Source organism: Lissotriton helveticus, chromosome 4_1 (assembly GCF_964261635.1).
Source record: "Lissotriton helveticus chromosome 4_1, aLisHel1.1, whole genome shotgun sequence".
Taxonomy (NCBI): domain Eukaryota; kingdom Metazoa; phylum Chordata; class Amphibia; order Caudata; family Salamandridae; genus Lissotriton; species Lissotriton helveticus.
The window spans coordinates 1,724,433,425-1,724,447,924 of record NC_136063.1 but is presented as its reverse complement, the minus strand read 5'-3'; positions in this window follow the sequence as shown (position 1 = coordinate 1,724,447,924).

Here is a 14,500-nt window from a genome sequence, read left to right as displayed (position 1 = left end):
TATTCTCTATCACCAGTAAATGTGGAGACAGAAAATACTCATCTTTACTCTATTTATTTTTTTCCAAGAAACACATTGTTGGTGGTTGTAGCCAAGATGATGGTTAAATAACAGTATTTTCGAACAGCTTTATAACTTTTACACCCCCCCCAGCCAACAACCTACATTTTAAATACCCACCTTGACAGTGAGTTTGAGCTGCACCATGTTTGAGTGGTCTGTAGCACTGTGTGTGATGCTTTGAAAGTGCTGAGTGGCACTGATTAGTGGTTTGATTAAAGTGCTAAGTAAGAGTGCCCCAATAAAACAATTAGCCACGTGGACTTGGGGAGTGGCATTGTGCTGAGTGAGACTCTTATCACTAGAATGTGTCACTGCTACAGTGGCCATGCCACGAGAGGCATTGTTATGATTGACGGTTGGGAGTGCAGTGTTTCGAAATGCAGATGAAAGTACTTCTCCAAATGCAAATATGAAAGGCTAAGAGTCAACACAGGGCACTGATATAAAGGAAAAGCTTATACAAAATAGTTTGTACCTGATGTTTTCAGCAGTCATTTAAGCAAAGACAATATTATTTTATAAAGACCACGTGACCTTTTGTGCCACATTGCACATGTGAAAAAAGATTTACCCAATTAACCTCTGAGATTAGGACATATACAGACAGTCACAAAAGATACAGCTGAGGGTTTATTTATGTATATATAATCTATAATTTATTGCAGATTGCAATGTGGAAGTGATTGAAACAGCTCGGATTACTATGTAATCGCAGTTTGATGCGTTGTGCCAGGCATTTAAATAGTAACTTTGTTGGATTTTGGTCGAATGTGAGATTGATGCCGAACATTAAAAATTGACCTTATCCAGTTTTATTGTCTCTCTCCAGTTTGGTTTCAAGAATATTCGTGTTTGAGGTTTGATTACTGGGAAGGTATCAGCAGGACTTTTTTGTGTCTTTGCGTTGTACCTTGCCCCGAGGACTAGACAATATCTAGACACCCCTCTCTTTACTGATTGTTCATATTGCCAAAATTAGAAGTGAAAGAAGAAAGTCTTGTGCTAACAAAAAAGTCCTGTTCTGAGACTCTTGACTCGCGGTGAATCTATATGTATACTATTGTTACGTTTTGTATTGATTTTCCCATCACCTTTGTTGTAAAGCGCTCCGATACCCTTGGGTCTGGCTAGCGCTATATACAACTCCTAAATAATAAATAATAATAACATGCCAACTCTTCTATTAATGCTTGGGCTTGAATACTAGATTTATCTTGAGCATCTTCACTGTGACAGGATTCACACAAGTGAACTGAAGATGATTTTTATTATGTGTATTAGTTGTATATAAATGGTATCTGTTATTTCTTCTTTGTGTGTATTTTTCGTTTACCTGCTTTTCTGAAACGTTTGGATTTAATCATTGAAACATTTTGAAATCCAGAAAATCATGCACCTCGGCTGTTTCCCAGACATTGCCCCCTTAGTATCTTTCATGATTAGAAACTACACTTATGTGTTTCAGTCTCTTCCTCATTGATATCTCGAATGAAGATTAGATTACATATACATAAATGAACCAATATGTTATTTTTTTGTTTTTACTTTTTGTGCAACAAGCATTCTACAAATAGAATCAACTTTTTTTTCTATTTGCACAGAATGCAAAATGTACAAATTTCTACTAAAAACATATGAGACATACTATATTTTTAAATGTATGCTTGTGTTTGCGTCTTAAAAGTACATTATTCGATCATCATGAGAACAAAAACCACATGCTATATATTTACATGGTAAAACATTGCTAGAAGAAGAGATACCAACATACAATAGCATCATGAAACAATCATAGTAAATGTAGCGCCTTATAAATAGTCATTTAATAATTATGTGCTCTCTTATAAACCGCAGTAGACCGAGAGAGACCATACACAATATGTCGACCATAAAACAATGATAGCTTGACCTACCTAGATCCAGTGCAATCTGTACATGCATTACTAGACAAAGACAAGCTACACACAATGTGCATGAAGAGCAATAAAGGGCATAAAAGAACAGATAGATAACGGGAAATTAAGTCACACGTCATGCTAACAAACCCAATACAGCAAATACTCATGGTCTTGTTCCATTAAAAGGACATTAAACTTGTATTTTATAATAGGAAGTCGGATTGATGTATATTTTTTCACTGCATGTGTTTATTCTGTTTCACTCGTTTTTGTAAGTAGGTAATATATGCTAAGGACCAGCAAAGGCAGAAGAGCTGTGAGGTACAAGATCGTTGTAAATATTGTTTAAACATTTTACAAGAAATGTTTGCGCCTTGAAACAGAGCATACATTGGCAAGTTCACACTTAGACACTTATATTTAGACTCTTCGAGTCTCACCTTTGAAGACCACTGTATGTCTTAAGTTTTAGGTTCTTGGTGGGGCGCAAAAAAGTACATGGCGAGCATTATATTGCCCTTATGTGAAGGTTCCAATGTGGGCAGAATGGCCGCTGGACTGCGCCAAGGACAACTGCAAGGCAGCACGATACCTTATGAAGGTAAACAGCCCTGATCGCAACTAAAGCCTATATTTGATACCTGTGATCCCAGGTGGGGTATGGGCTGTAAGCTCTGGCGAGCAGCTCCTCGAGTACTTTTTGCCCCACCCAAACTTTAAAAAAACAAAAAACTGTTCATCACAAAATGGAAACCAGTTTGCTTCTGCAACCTCTGAAGAGCTAACTAGATGTTACAGGACTCAGCAAGTTTTCCTAGTGACTGCAATCACCAGTTCAGGACTGCAGCAAGCTGTATCATATTGCAAGGTCTTGCATTCCCTGGCATTGTAGCACACTATCAAACTAGTTATGTCGGGATGACCACATTGTACATGTACAAAATGCAGTCATCCAGAGGGAAGGGAGCCAGTGACGAAAGTCGGCTGACCCATTGTCCTATGGTGTAAACTGAGATGGGTGGAATGAAACTGGTCATTCAGAAATGCTACGAAGGATTCGGTGGAGCAGAATCTGATTCGGAACCCTTGTTTCTGAATGAATCGTACACATTTCCCAACGACCGATTACAATGCCGGGAAACTGTTTGAGCAGTTCAAATCGGTTCCGAACAGCATTCATACAGCCCGAGTCCTTTAGAGCTGATTCATACAGCTCTATGGACACAGTTTCTAGATGAGCAATTACAATGACCGATTCGGACAGCCGTTCCGATTCGGTCTGCAAGACATAAAACAGCTGTCAGAATCTGTCTTTCGGCCCCCCTTCACAATGTAGCAGGCAGCATTGAAGTCAATGCCTGTCTGACCGAACGATGTTGGGAAGCGAAAGCATCGCAATCGGTCATCTGGACTCGCAGCACTTGATTCGTTTGGAAATGAGTCTGCGACCGATTCGTTTGGAACAGTTTCCTAACAAAATCGTAATCAGGCCCTTAACGGACCGGGGATGAAGATCACTGACCAAAAGCCTCTATATCTAAGTATATATTCTGTTATTTTTATTAACAAAAATTTGTCTGGTGAGACATTAAAAGCTGTCTCGATGACCAGGCATAAAAATGAACCCCACAAAAGAAGAAGATTATTTAACCAGACAAGCAGTTGATTAAGGTACAGTAACAGAGATAAGCGTACAGAAAAATAGAGACAAAGATCCATAGAGAAGAATAAACAGATTGATAGCCAAGTAGACAAATAAAGAGAAGGACAGAGAAAGGAAGACATAAAACTGATAGATCTTGACATTTTCCTCGAATATTTCCTATGTCTTAAAGTTTTTTTTACATTTAAGAAGTTGGCAACATCGAAATTATTAAACACAGGTGAACAAAAGGTAGGCATTTCAACACAAAACTAAGCCATGAATGAGAATGATGACTCTGACTACAATTCAGACCATAAACTCAAATTGTATCAATATTTTAATGAGATGTTTTAAGACTAGGCCCGGTTGCAACAGTATTGATGGTAAATCACTCACTATCCTCAAATAGAATCTCAGTATCTGAAAATGTACTTATAGCAACTTAAACAGCCCTTAAAATCTAACAACATGTCTAAATATTGCGTGTGATCAAAATACCTGCCAGTGGCCTAGAATCTCGTGATATCTCTCAAACATGATCGTCAGCCATTCTGTCTCTTTAAGTCCACGTTCGATCCTGGAAGACGCAGGATAACAACTTTGAGAGGTGATGTGAACAGCCTCCCTATCACTGAAGGCTGAACTGTTGCACCTACAAAAACTCCTGGCATGTCCCTAATGGTGTAATAGGCTAATGCAGATTCAGCCAATGAGAACACCTGCCTATTACAATCATCTCCATTATGGTAGTCTCACCTCCAGAGGATGAGAGCTTTATTATCCGGCGCAGTAGCGTGGTGAGAGGTGTGGGTACCAACAGAGCAAGTGCATCACTGTGTCACCTGTCACAACCGTCTCCTAAATGTGCGCCCTCTCTGCGCTATTCATAAGATGAGTGTCGACAGAAAGGGAGGAGATTAATGTCTGTGCTGCTAACGAAGAGCGATGTACTGACACAATAAATGTTAATATTAAAACCCAGCTGGGAGGAATGAAGATGTGGAATTAAATCGTTTTTTTCACCAAGCACATGCACACAGCTATATACACGTGTGGAGCTTGAATATCCTGGCAGTAAATGATATTCTAAGCATTTACATATTTGTGCATTTGGTTGAATACGATTTGAATGAATTTCATGGCTAACTAGCTGATTTATATGTAAAGAGTGTCTTTTTCCGGGTATGAAATTCGAAACTCTTTGTTAAGAGCAGATCGTTTATGTCTGTGTGATATTTGAATACTGAAGTGAAGGTGGTCACATTTGATTCATATATTAGATTTGGTCTTAGCGTGTAGTAACAAGAATTCATTTTAAAAACACAATTTTCAGATTAACATCTTTCTAACACATATAATATATCCATGTGATGGACATAAAACATGCATGAACGTTTGGTATTAATAATATTTGGGCACCCCAATAACAATGAATTCAGAGTGCTCGAGTTAATCATATTGTTACTGTTGGACACTTTACTTGCTGAAAACAACGCTCACTTGTTTCCGATTGGGATTTCCCTGTTAAATGATGATATGTTGTTACTGCACATATCTGAATTACGAGTGCTGCGTTCAGTACAGCAACACCAATAGTTGTGCCTGGTAAACTTCAGCAGGTTAAACCTTAACACATTTACCAGATGAAAAATGCTAAATTCTGTAACCTGCAGAATTTGGTGAGAAATGCAGCAATTCCACAAGCAATTCCCTTTTTTCTGGGGGATACTTGGAATGTGAGTTGTTACACTGACCTGGTAAATACCTCACTGTGGTGTCATCATCATCATCAAATAAGCTTTATTCAGTTACCAGACAAAACATAATAGCAAGCATGCATATGAAAACTAGTTAAAAAGGGTGAATTCCTGTAACAGACTATGTTAGCAAGCAAAAACAGATACAATTTCATGTCAAAATCAAACAAATAAACCCCTAAATTCAATTTCATAGCCCCCTAACAATTCAATATTATTCTTAAAATAGAGGGAAGATTAATCCTGACTCTGACATCTAATTGAATAAAATGATTAACAAACTTGAACCCCCCCCCCTCAATCAGACAGTGCATGCAATTGATAGTTCTTACTGACGAAAATAGGCCAAGCGTTGAAGAAAGCTTATTTACCCACTTTTTTGTTCCTAGCTTTAACCAAGGCAAACATATCTGTACATTTGTAGAGCACACTTGGTCAGTTTGGAGCAGTTGCAAAACCATAAAAGCTTCTTTACAGGGCCTGATATTAAGAGACCTTAAAAGAGGAATTAAAATCCAAGTTTTCTGCTCTTGATACAGCCCACATAAAAAAAAAATATGTAGTTGAGATTGAGTTGTAATAGAATCACATGAGCATAATGCCAAGTATTAGGCAGTATACACGTTGGAAGGGTGGGCCACTAAAAAGTGGGCTAAGCAAACCTAAACCATAAAAGAAAGTATCTGTGATATCGAGGAACCTTTGAGAGATAGAGCTCAATGTTAGGGGATTACATAATGGAAAATATGATGCCCAATTCCAGCCACGGCCAGTTCAGATAAAAGCGGTGGGGCGGGGGAGTATACAGATGACGCTGAGGTAATTTAACATTTTAAAAATAGAAAACCATTTGCTTAGTGCTTGTCGAGTTGGCAATGCAGCAAGCACAAAGTGAGTGGTTTTCTACTTTTTACAAATGTTTTTTTACCTCAGCATCGTCTGTCGACACCGCCCTTCCACCCCCAGCCCTACAGCTCTTACCTGCACCAGCCACAGCTGTCCCATTCCCTTTCTTAGTTCGACCTTCCACCTCTCTTCAGCTATCTGGTTTAAACATTCTCTTTTGACCAATGGCCTGACCAGTGAATTGATACACACTGGGTTGGTAAAAAGCTCAGATCTATCAATTGCGAGTAGTATTTTTTTTAGCATGCATAAGCCACGTTCTCATGTGTACCCCTGACAAACTTAGGGATTCGAAGATCAACACCTGTGTCAGTTCCGCTTCAGGCTGTCCCAAACTAAAAGCCAAAGCAAAGTTGAGGCCATCGATACCATGTCTCCCAGATACTGCTGTCCTATTTCATTGAGGGCTATGATGGAAGAGACACTGCCAGCAAGAGGCGGCAGTCACTGGTCTGTAATGACGAGCAGTCAGTGTAAACCCAGACACCAGCGCCATAGGTAGTGATAGATATAGATCTAGCTTGATAAATAGTGATGGCAGCCTCCAGGGACATAGAACCTAACCTAGAGGCAAATTAAATGTGCATACGGATTGCCTGACTCTAACAGTTTTCTGGTGGCCCCAAATGCTGTTACTATTGAAAGGCAGCACCAAGTAAGTAAATGTGGAAACACATTTAAGGGGAGTATCATCAATATGAAACTGAGTAAGCCTGCTTCTCTGGTGGCCGCATACCATGGCATAGGATTTGGCTTTATTAGTGGAGAGGCCTAGATCGGACATGAAATGCACTAAGCTGTCTAAAAGATCTGGAGGCCTCTCCCTGCTCGTGCCATGAGTACACAGTCATCCGCATACATGAGAACAGGCAGGTGTTGCATCCCTATCCTATGTGGTCATCTGCAGCTTTCATCAGGCAATTTTTCAAGCCAATAATGTAGAAGCTGAAAAGGAAGGGTGCCAGGATACAACCTTGCCAAGCACCCTTTCTGATATTGATTTATGAAGTGCATTCCCGATTAGGGCCATACCTTATCCTTCCTTCCACATCAGCATGCAATTGTCAGAGAAGGTGGGCAATTTAGTGTTATCACCGCTCTTTAGCAGCATAGCCCACAACTTGCCCCTCACAACATTGTCAAATGCTGCACTTTGGTCCATGAATGCCAAGAAGAGGTATACCTCCTTGATGGTCACATTCTTATTAACCAAAAAGTGCAGATTGCAACATTGGTCTGACAATCCAAGACCCTGTCTGAAACCATATTGGGCAGGTGTTACAATATAATTATAATTTGTGCAGCCTTGCAATTGGTTAAAAAAGACTCAACCCAAGATCTTAGCTGTGATGTCTATCAACAATATAGAGTGATAGCAGTGGGGATCACTTCTGTCTCCATTTTTGTGAATCGGGACAATGGTAACCCTTGACCACGAGTTGGTGGTGAAGCAGCACTGATCACGCTCCTCAGCATGTTCACCAAGATAGAGGCCTAGAAAGACAGGTTGTCTTTAAAAAGATTGTCTGGGACCCCATCTGGTCTGATAGCTTTATTTGATGGACATCTTTGGATTGCTGAAATTACGCCTCCCAATGTGAAGAGTAAATCATCTGTATTTGTCGCACAACCAGGTTTGTAGCATACCTATGTTTAGTGGGTACCAATTCTTTGCAATCATATAGCTTGGTAAAATAGTCAACCCAGACATGTTCAGGGATTACAAACCTCTATTCTAGAACTAGGATTTGATGCAAAGAAAGGGGCAGTGACAACCTTCCAGAACTGCATTGCATCCTTCTTCGCAGAAGTGCTGAGCAGCTGCTTCCATGTCTCCCCTCTAATAACCTCTTTCCTTCACTTAATACCTTCTTTATAGAGTTTCCTACACTTTCTTACCTCTGCTGGGACCTTTGGTGAGCCCTTCAGAGCATGCAAGAGGCTACAATTAGCATGTGAGCAGACTTTATCAAACCATTTACAGTTCTCTGTGGATGATGGCTTCCAGATGTCGCAAATTGCTATTTGTCTGACACACAAATCTCAGATAATGCACCCAAAATGGTCCCTGGCCCAGGATTATCACTGAGGCAGAGTTTAAACTGATCCTTGTGGTTCTCCACAAGTTGTGTTAGAAAGTCCTCAGGGTCAATGTCCCTTCATTTCCTTTGCACACCCCTGTTTCTAGTGTATTTGCGTGGGCAATCCATCCTGTCCTCAGGTGTCCTAGAAAAGCCTGCGTTAAGACTCAGGACCAGTGGATTATGATCACTTAGAACACTATCACAGATCTGGAAATCAGAAACATTGGTGTCATATTTACTGGGTATGGGGAAGGCATAGACCCTCTCTGGGCTCCTAAAATCAGGGCTGTAGATGCATGATTGACATACTTAGGAAAAGCCAGAAACTGGGTGACACCTCATGTGAATATTGAGCAAATGTACTAAGGTCACAAGCAAAAAAGAGACACGCTATTTCACACACTTAAGTGGCTCAAAGAATGAGTACTCTGTGAATGGGTAGGAAAATATTTCAAGGTACGGAGATGTCGCATGGTAATCTTTAGATGTCACATGTAAAACCCAAATGATTTTGTTGTCCTAGAGAATGATACTGCCAACTTGTGAAGGGCCATATCATCTCCACAAAAAGCAGCATCACATATTAAAGTTGAAGCAGCCAATGTGAAGCCCTACTGGCACATGAACTCAACATCTCACAGCAACAAGATTCTGCATTTCAAGCTCTCCTGTACGGCATTCAATGCTTCACAAATAGGTTACACTTGACATACACATCTCTTCTACCTACATAAGCTCTGGCTCAGACAGACAAGGTAACTCCTCAAGGAGGCCTTAAAAGTGGCTGCTATGTGCTATACCTATAGCAGACTGGCTGTGGGTGTTAAGAATAGGAACATGTTGTTTTACGCATGTGTTAGGCACTGTTGCAATTGGTTTATTTGCTAGACACAAGTAGGTGAAATGTTGGCAACCGGGAAGGCAGCTGCAATTAAGTGGCAAACACGGTGTTCTTTCATGTTAGAGCTAAGCAGAGCTGCCATAACATCTGGCCAACATGAGAGGTCCCAAATGTTGGAGACGCAGTTAGTAAGCAGTTTTTGGACAAATGTATTGACAACGTTGAACTACATCCATCAGCCCTAAGAGAGAGACAGACAGTCAGTCAAGCAAAGAGGAACAGCTGCCTCAATGGCGTGCGATGGGGACAGGAGGCCAAAGATTACCTTGTATCATTGGCATACATTTAAAACGGGATTCCTGCTAGATTTAGTTGCTTGTACACAATAAAAAAGGAAGGTGAAAATGTAGACTCATAGATTTAAACACAAAGCATGATCTACTAAGTTATTAAGATCAAGCTTTGCAACAAAAATGAACTGAGTTGAAGTAATCCTAAACGAGGGGGGATCTGTTTGTTTCTCTGAACGATTATGTATGGGTGCTACAGTGCATAACACATATCCAATTTGTGGGATAGCTCTGAGTGCCTTTAGGCGTATAATTTCGTACTGAGAGAGTGTGCTTCAAGTACAAATCCTATGCAAGACTTCACACACAGCCCAAACTACACACCCGGGAGAGAGGCTGTGAATTGTGCATGGCAGCCTTGCTAATGTGTCTGCTTAGGGTGTGACAGCAGCGCCAGGACATTTTTACGAAATATGACTCTGCAATGTATTTCCCCCTTGCCCATCACAGCACATCACAGCACAGTAAAATTGGTTGCTGTTCTGCTTGCAAAATGTGTAATTTGGGACCTTAGTCACCTCTTTATGGTTAAACTCTAATGTTTTTGCATTTTTTCGTGTATGTCACTCCTTGTTGTACCTGAATTTACCCCGTACCCATTCGTGCTTTGAGCACCCGAGAGCACAATGGCTGATAGCTGGGTCTTTCACAGAGCTTAGCTGTAATTAATGGTATGTCAGAATGTCAGGTTCTTTGTCTTAACCTTGACTACACTTGTTTGTAGTTCTAATTAATCACACCATTCACTTCAGTGAAATTAAAATAGAAACTTCAATTGAGATATTCTAGCCCCTTTAGAATCTCTAAGGTGACACAGAACAGCAAATTCAGAACCCAGGACAAATGAGCATGGTCGCTGAGTAACCTTACGCCAAGAGATGAATGGAAGCTCTGCGGGCCCTTCAGGCCTGAGCCACGGTCAAAAAGGAACAACAGTTTTACTTCGCTTTTTCGTCTTCACGCCAATGGTTTTTTCCATAATGTCTAACTATGGTGGAGAACAAACAATTCCAATGAAAAGTAAATCCAGACTAAAGTTCATGCAAACAGAATTGTACAGGCAGCAAAGGGTAAATTCAGTTTGCTGCAGGTTGGTTGTATTCATTCTGAAAAAAAACGTCATAAACAGTAAAACAAGTCAACTATCCGGCACTCAGAAGAAATCACTAATGCCAACACTCTCAAATTATTGGAAACCTTTTATTAATTTTTCCCATTCCATGGCATTCTTCCTTTTCATAAACCCAATTTCACCCTGTCCGTATTGTACCCTGAATAGTGCTTACTTGTGGATGAATTGAAATTAGAATCTTGCAGAATTCCCGATTGGGCTTAAAAACGTTAATTGCAAATAATCATTCACCAAAATGGACCTGGCCCCTTCTGTAGGGTTACCCTAGACTTTGCCTTTCTCTGCCTTCCTTTGTTGAACCCATTTTTGTTGGCTTTTAGGACTCCGTGCACTGTTTCATTCCTAACTAGTGGTAAAGTACTTGTGTTTTCCATTTAGAATAAGGTAAAAATGGCTTTCACTTGATTGGTACATTTCATTTACGTGTAAGTCCCAAATCTAGTAGATGGTACTACATGTACCAAGGGCCTGTAAATTAAATGTTAATAGTGGGCTGTAGCACACATTTTGCCACTCACTAAAGTAGACTTGTAAAACATGTCTTAGGCCTGCTACTGCAGCCTGTAGTGCAATTTTATACTGCCATTTTGACCTAGAAATGTTAACCCTTTGCCGGGCCCAAGGCTTCCCTTTTAATACTTATACGTCACCCGTAAGTTAGGCCCTACAGTGTTATAGAGCAGAGAGTATGGTATTTAAAAGGTAGAATATGTGTGTTTAAGTTTGACATCTTTAAAGTGAAAAGCTCCTAAAGTCATTTTTCACTGTTGTAAGATGTAGCTCTCCCATAGATTAACACTGGGTTACATTACTACACTTAATACAAACTAACTTAAGTTTGTGACCAAATGCAAATATGCAGTTTACACTCAAATGAGTTGTAATTTAAAATCCTCTTTAATGGTAAATTCGTATATTAAGTTACTATTCTGAAAACACCACTTTTAAAAAGTTATTATTTCTCTGCCCAAACTAGCTGTGCCTGGCTGCCAGTGCCCTGGATCACATGGCTGTGATTGACTCTGCTGCTGAGGGTTGGGCATTACTTGCAGACAGTGAGACAAAGGAGGCCTAGGCATTGAAGGAAAAGGTCTTAGAGGCAGGATGGCTGTAGAGGAGCTGTGCCCTCCTCTGATTATACTACTAAGGGCCCTGCCTGCAGCACTCACAAAGGAACCTAATACAAGGCCTGCCCTTGCCTTTGTCACCATAGAGAGTGGGGAGCTAAACCTAGGGAAAGGAGAAGACCAACTATAACAGTTTGGGGGGGTAGGTCAGGTAATACTCCAACACAAAGGCTGGCACCAGATATACAAGTGGAACCCTCAGAACTGCTCATCAAAAAACTCCAGGATCTGTGGAAGATTCAGAAAGACTGCCTTGCCTACTGCAGAAGGAAGACTGGACCTGCTTGCCTTGAACCCAGGCTAACCAAGTGTCAGCTGGTTGACTTTTTCTGTGAGCTACTGAAACACAGCAAGCTTCCAGAGGCCTCCCTGCAAATGTCCAGCTGACCAATCCGAACTAGACCTGCCTGAGCCCTGCTACTGGCCTCTGCTCAAGTTAGTACTGACCCCCAAGAGGTGCACCCAGGTCCTGGACACATGGCTGGCATCAATAAGAATTCCTCCTGAAGAAAAGTTGAATTTACAGCAGTTTTAGGCTAAGTGCAAAGTGACATCTTCGTGTCTGCGACAACCAACAGCAGAAAGCTCCAGTTTTTATATTGTAAGGCACCATCTCCTGCTCCAATTTTGCTTGAAAAACAGAATTTCCTTAAAAATAAACTGCTAGATGTTGCACCCAAACAATGACCACAGTTTTTTGCTATAGGTGAATTTTCTCCTTTATTCACACATTTTTGGTTTATTTTGCATAAAAACAGCCAAGGATTACAGCCTATGCATTTTGTTCAGACAATTCTGAACTTCATGAGGGCTTTCTATCATTTATATTCCTTTGTACATGCCTTCAAAAAGGGTCATTTTATTTGATAGATATTTCGGTATTTTGCAGTAAAATGGTCGTTTACGCAGGTTGGGGTCAGAATGTTCCCCAACTCAGACACCTGAATCTCTGTCTAATCACAGTACTGGTTGAAAACCTCTCCATCCGGTATTCAAGCTGCACCAACGCCTTTTCACCACAATATATATGATGGTATTTACAGGGCCGGACTTGGAACTGAAAGCATTCCTGGCAAATTTAGCCAGACCAGACCCCGTTTGGCGTGTAGCCAGCGAGCCAGACCAGTACTACGGGGGTTTGGGGGAATTCTAACCCCCCAGAGAAAATTTTGGAAAAAGACAGAACAAAATGGTGCATTTTACAGCACATTTTTCATTACATATTTAATTGTATTAACTTTCAAAGCACAGTAAATAGTAGATGATGTCCTTAAAGAACACCAGGTTACCCAGTCATATGTACCAATAGATATTCTTACAGAGAGCACCAAAAATAGACACAAGACTGAATCAGAGTGTACAAAGTATAGGTGAGACCAGCCCCATATGGTGTATGGCGTGCAAGCGCAGTGATTGACCACTGTTAGGGGGAGTTTGGGGGGTTCTCCCCCCAAGAAAATTTGGGAGACAGAAAGGCCTAAACAATGCATTTTCCAACACATTTTTCATTACATGTTTAATTGTATTAACTTTTAAAGCATAGTAAATGATGACCTTGTGGTGCACCAGGATACCCGGTCAAAACAGTCATGCAAGCACTTTAGCACTGGTTAGCAGTGATAAAGTGCACAGAGCCCTAAAAAGCCACCAAAAATGGCTTCAGAAAACAGGAGTAGTGAAGGCAAAAAATGTTTGAGAGTGACCCTGCTAAGAACGCCAGGTCCAATGTTACTGATGTGTGTTCCTATTTTTTTATTTGCTTAAAGCCATCACTAGGGTGAAAAGGTGGTGCAGCCCAAGACAATGTCACCGCCCCATCCCACCCTTGAGGATCGTACACAACTTTCCTCCAAGGCTACATAAAAAGAGCGATTATGTAGAGCCAGACATTTTTGCCTGATTCTGCACCAGAAAACCTTTTACTTGTTGGAGATGCAGGGTCTCTAAGAAGGGGTGAAAACACAACAAAGTCTCATTAACAAGTAAATGGTCTTTAAATAAAGACCTATGAAGTACTCGGATGCGGCTGTAATAGGCTGGGGTAGTCCTGTCCCAGTACCCACCTGAAACTAGCACACCTTTCAGTCTCAGTAGAGAGGCTGGTGCTGAATGAACACTGACTGGACGTCTTTGTCTCCTTACACAGCAAGCATGATGTTAACTGTTAGCAGTGTAATATTCCGTTACTGCCACACCCTCGGGCCTTAGGGCTTTCAATGTGGCTGCATTGACTCCTTACCAGCTTCCGACTTATAAAAGTGGTCAGAGTCATTCAGTTTTCAGTGCATACTTTACAGAAAGTGCCATATAGGATGTTGATTATTTTCAGAAATATATCCTACCTCACTTACAGATAAAAGGACACAAAAGAGAAGTTGGCAAGGATTTTGAATTGTTCACACAAAAATAATGCCTAGAAGCCAGAAAATGAATTTAAGTAGGTTTTCCTTGATAAAGCTAAACAAACATTGTGATTATACTTTCAGCACGCCTGTGCGGTTGAATCCAATGTGCTATTCTTTTCAATAAATCAATTTTTACAGGGTGGTTAGCTCTTAGTAAATTGTGAGCCAAGCACACTACTTCACCATACTCGGGTAATATTACTCCATATTAAATACGATAAGAGTTCTATATCCCAGGCTGCAAAGTCTCTGCACTTTTAAATCAATCAATGGCTTTGTGAGTGGGGCTTCC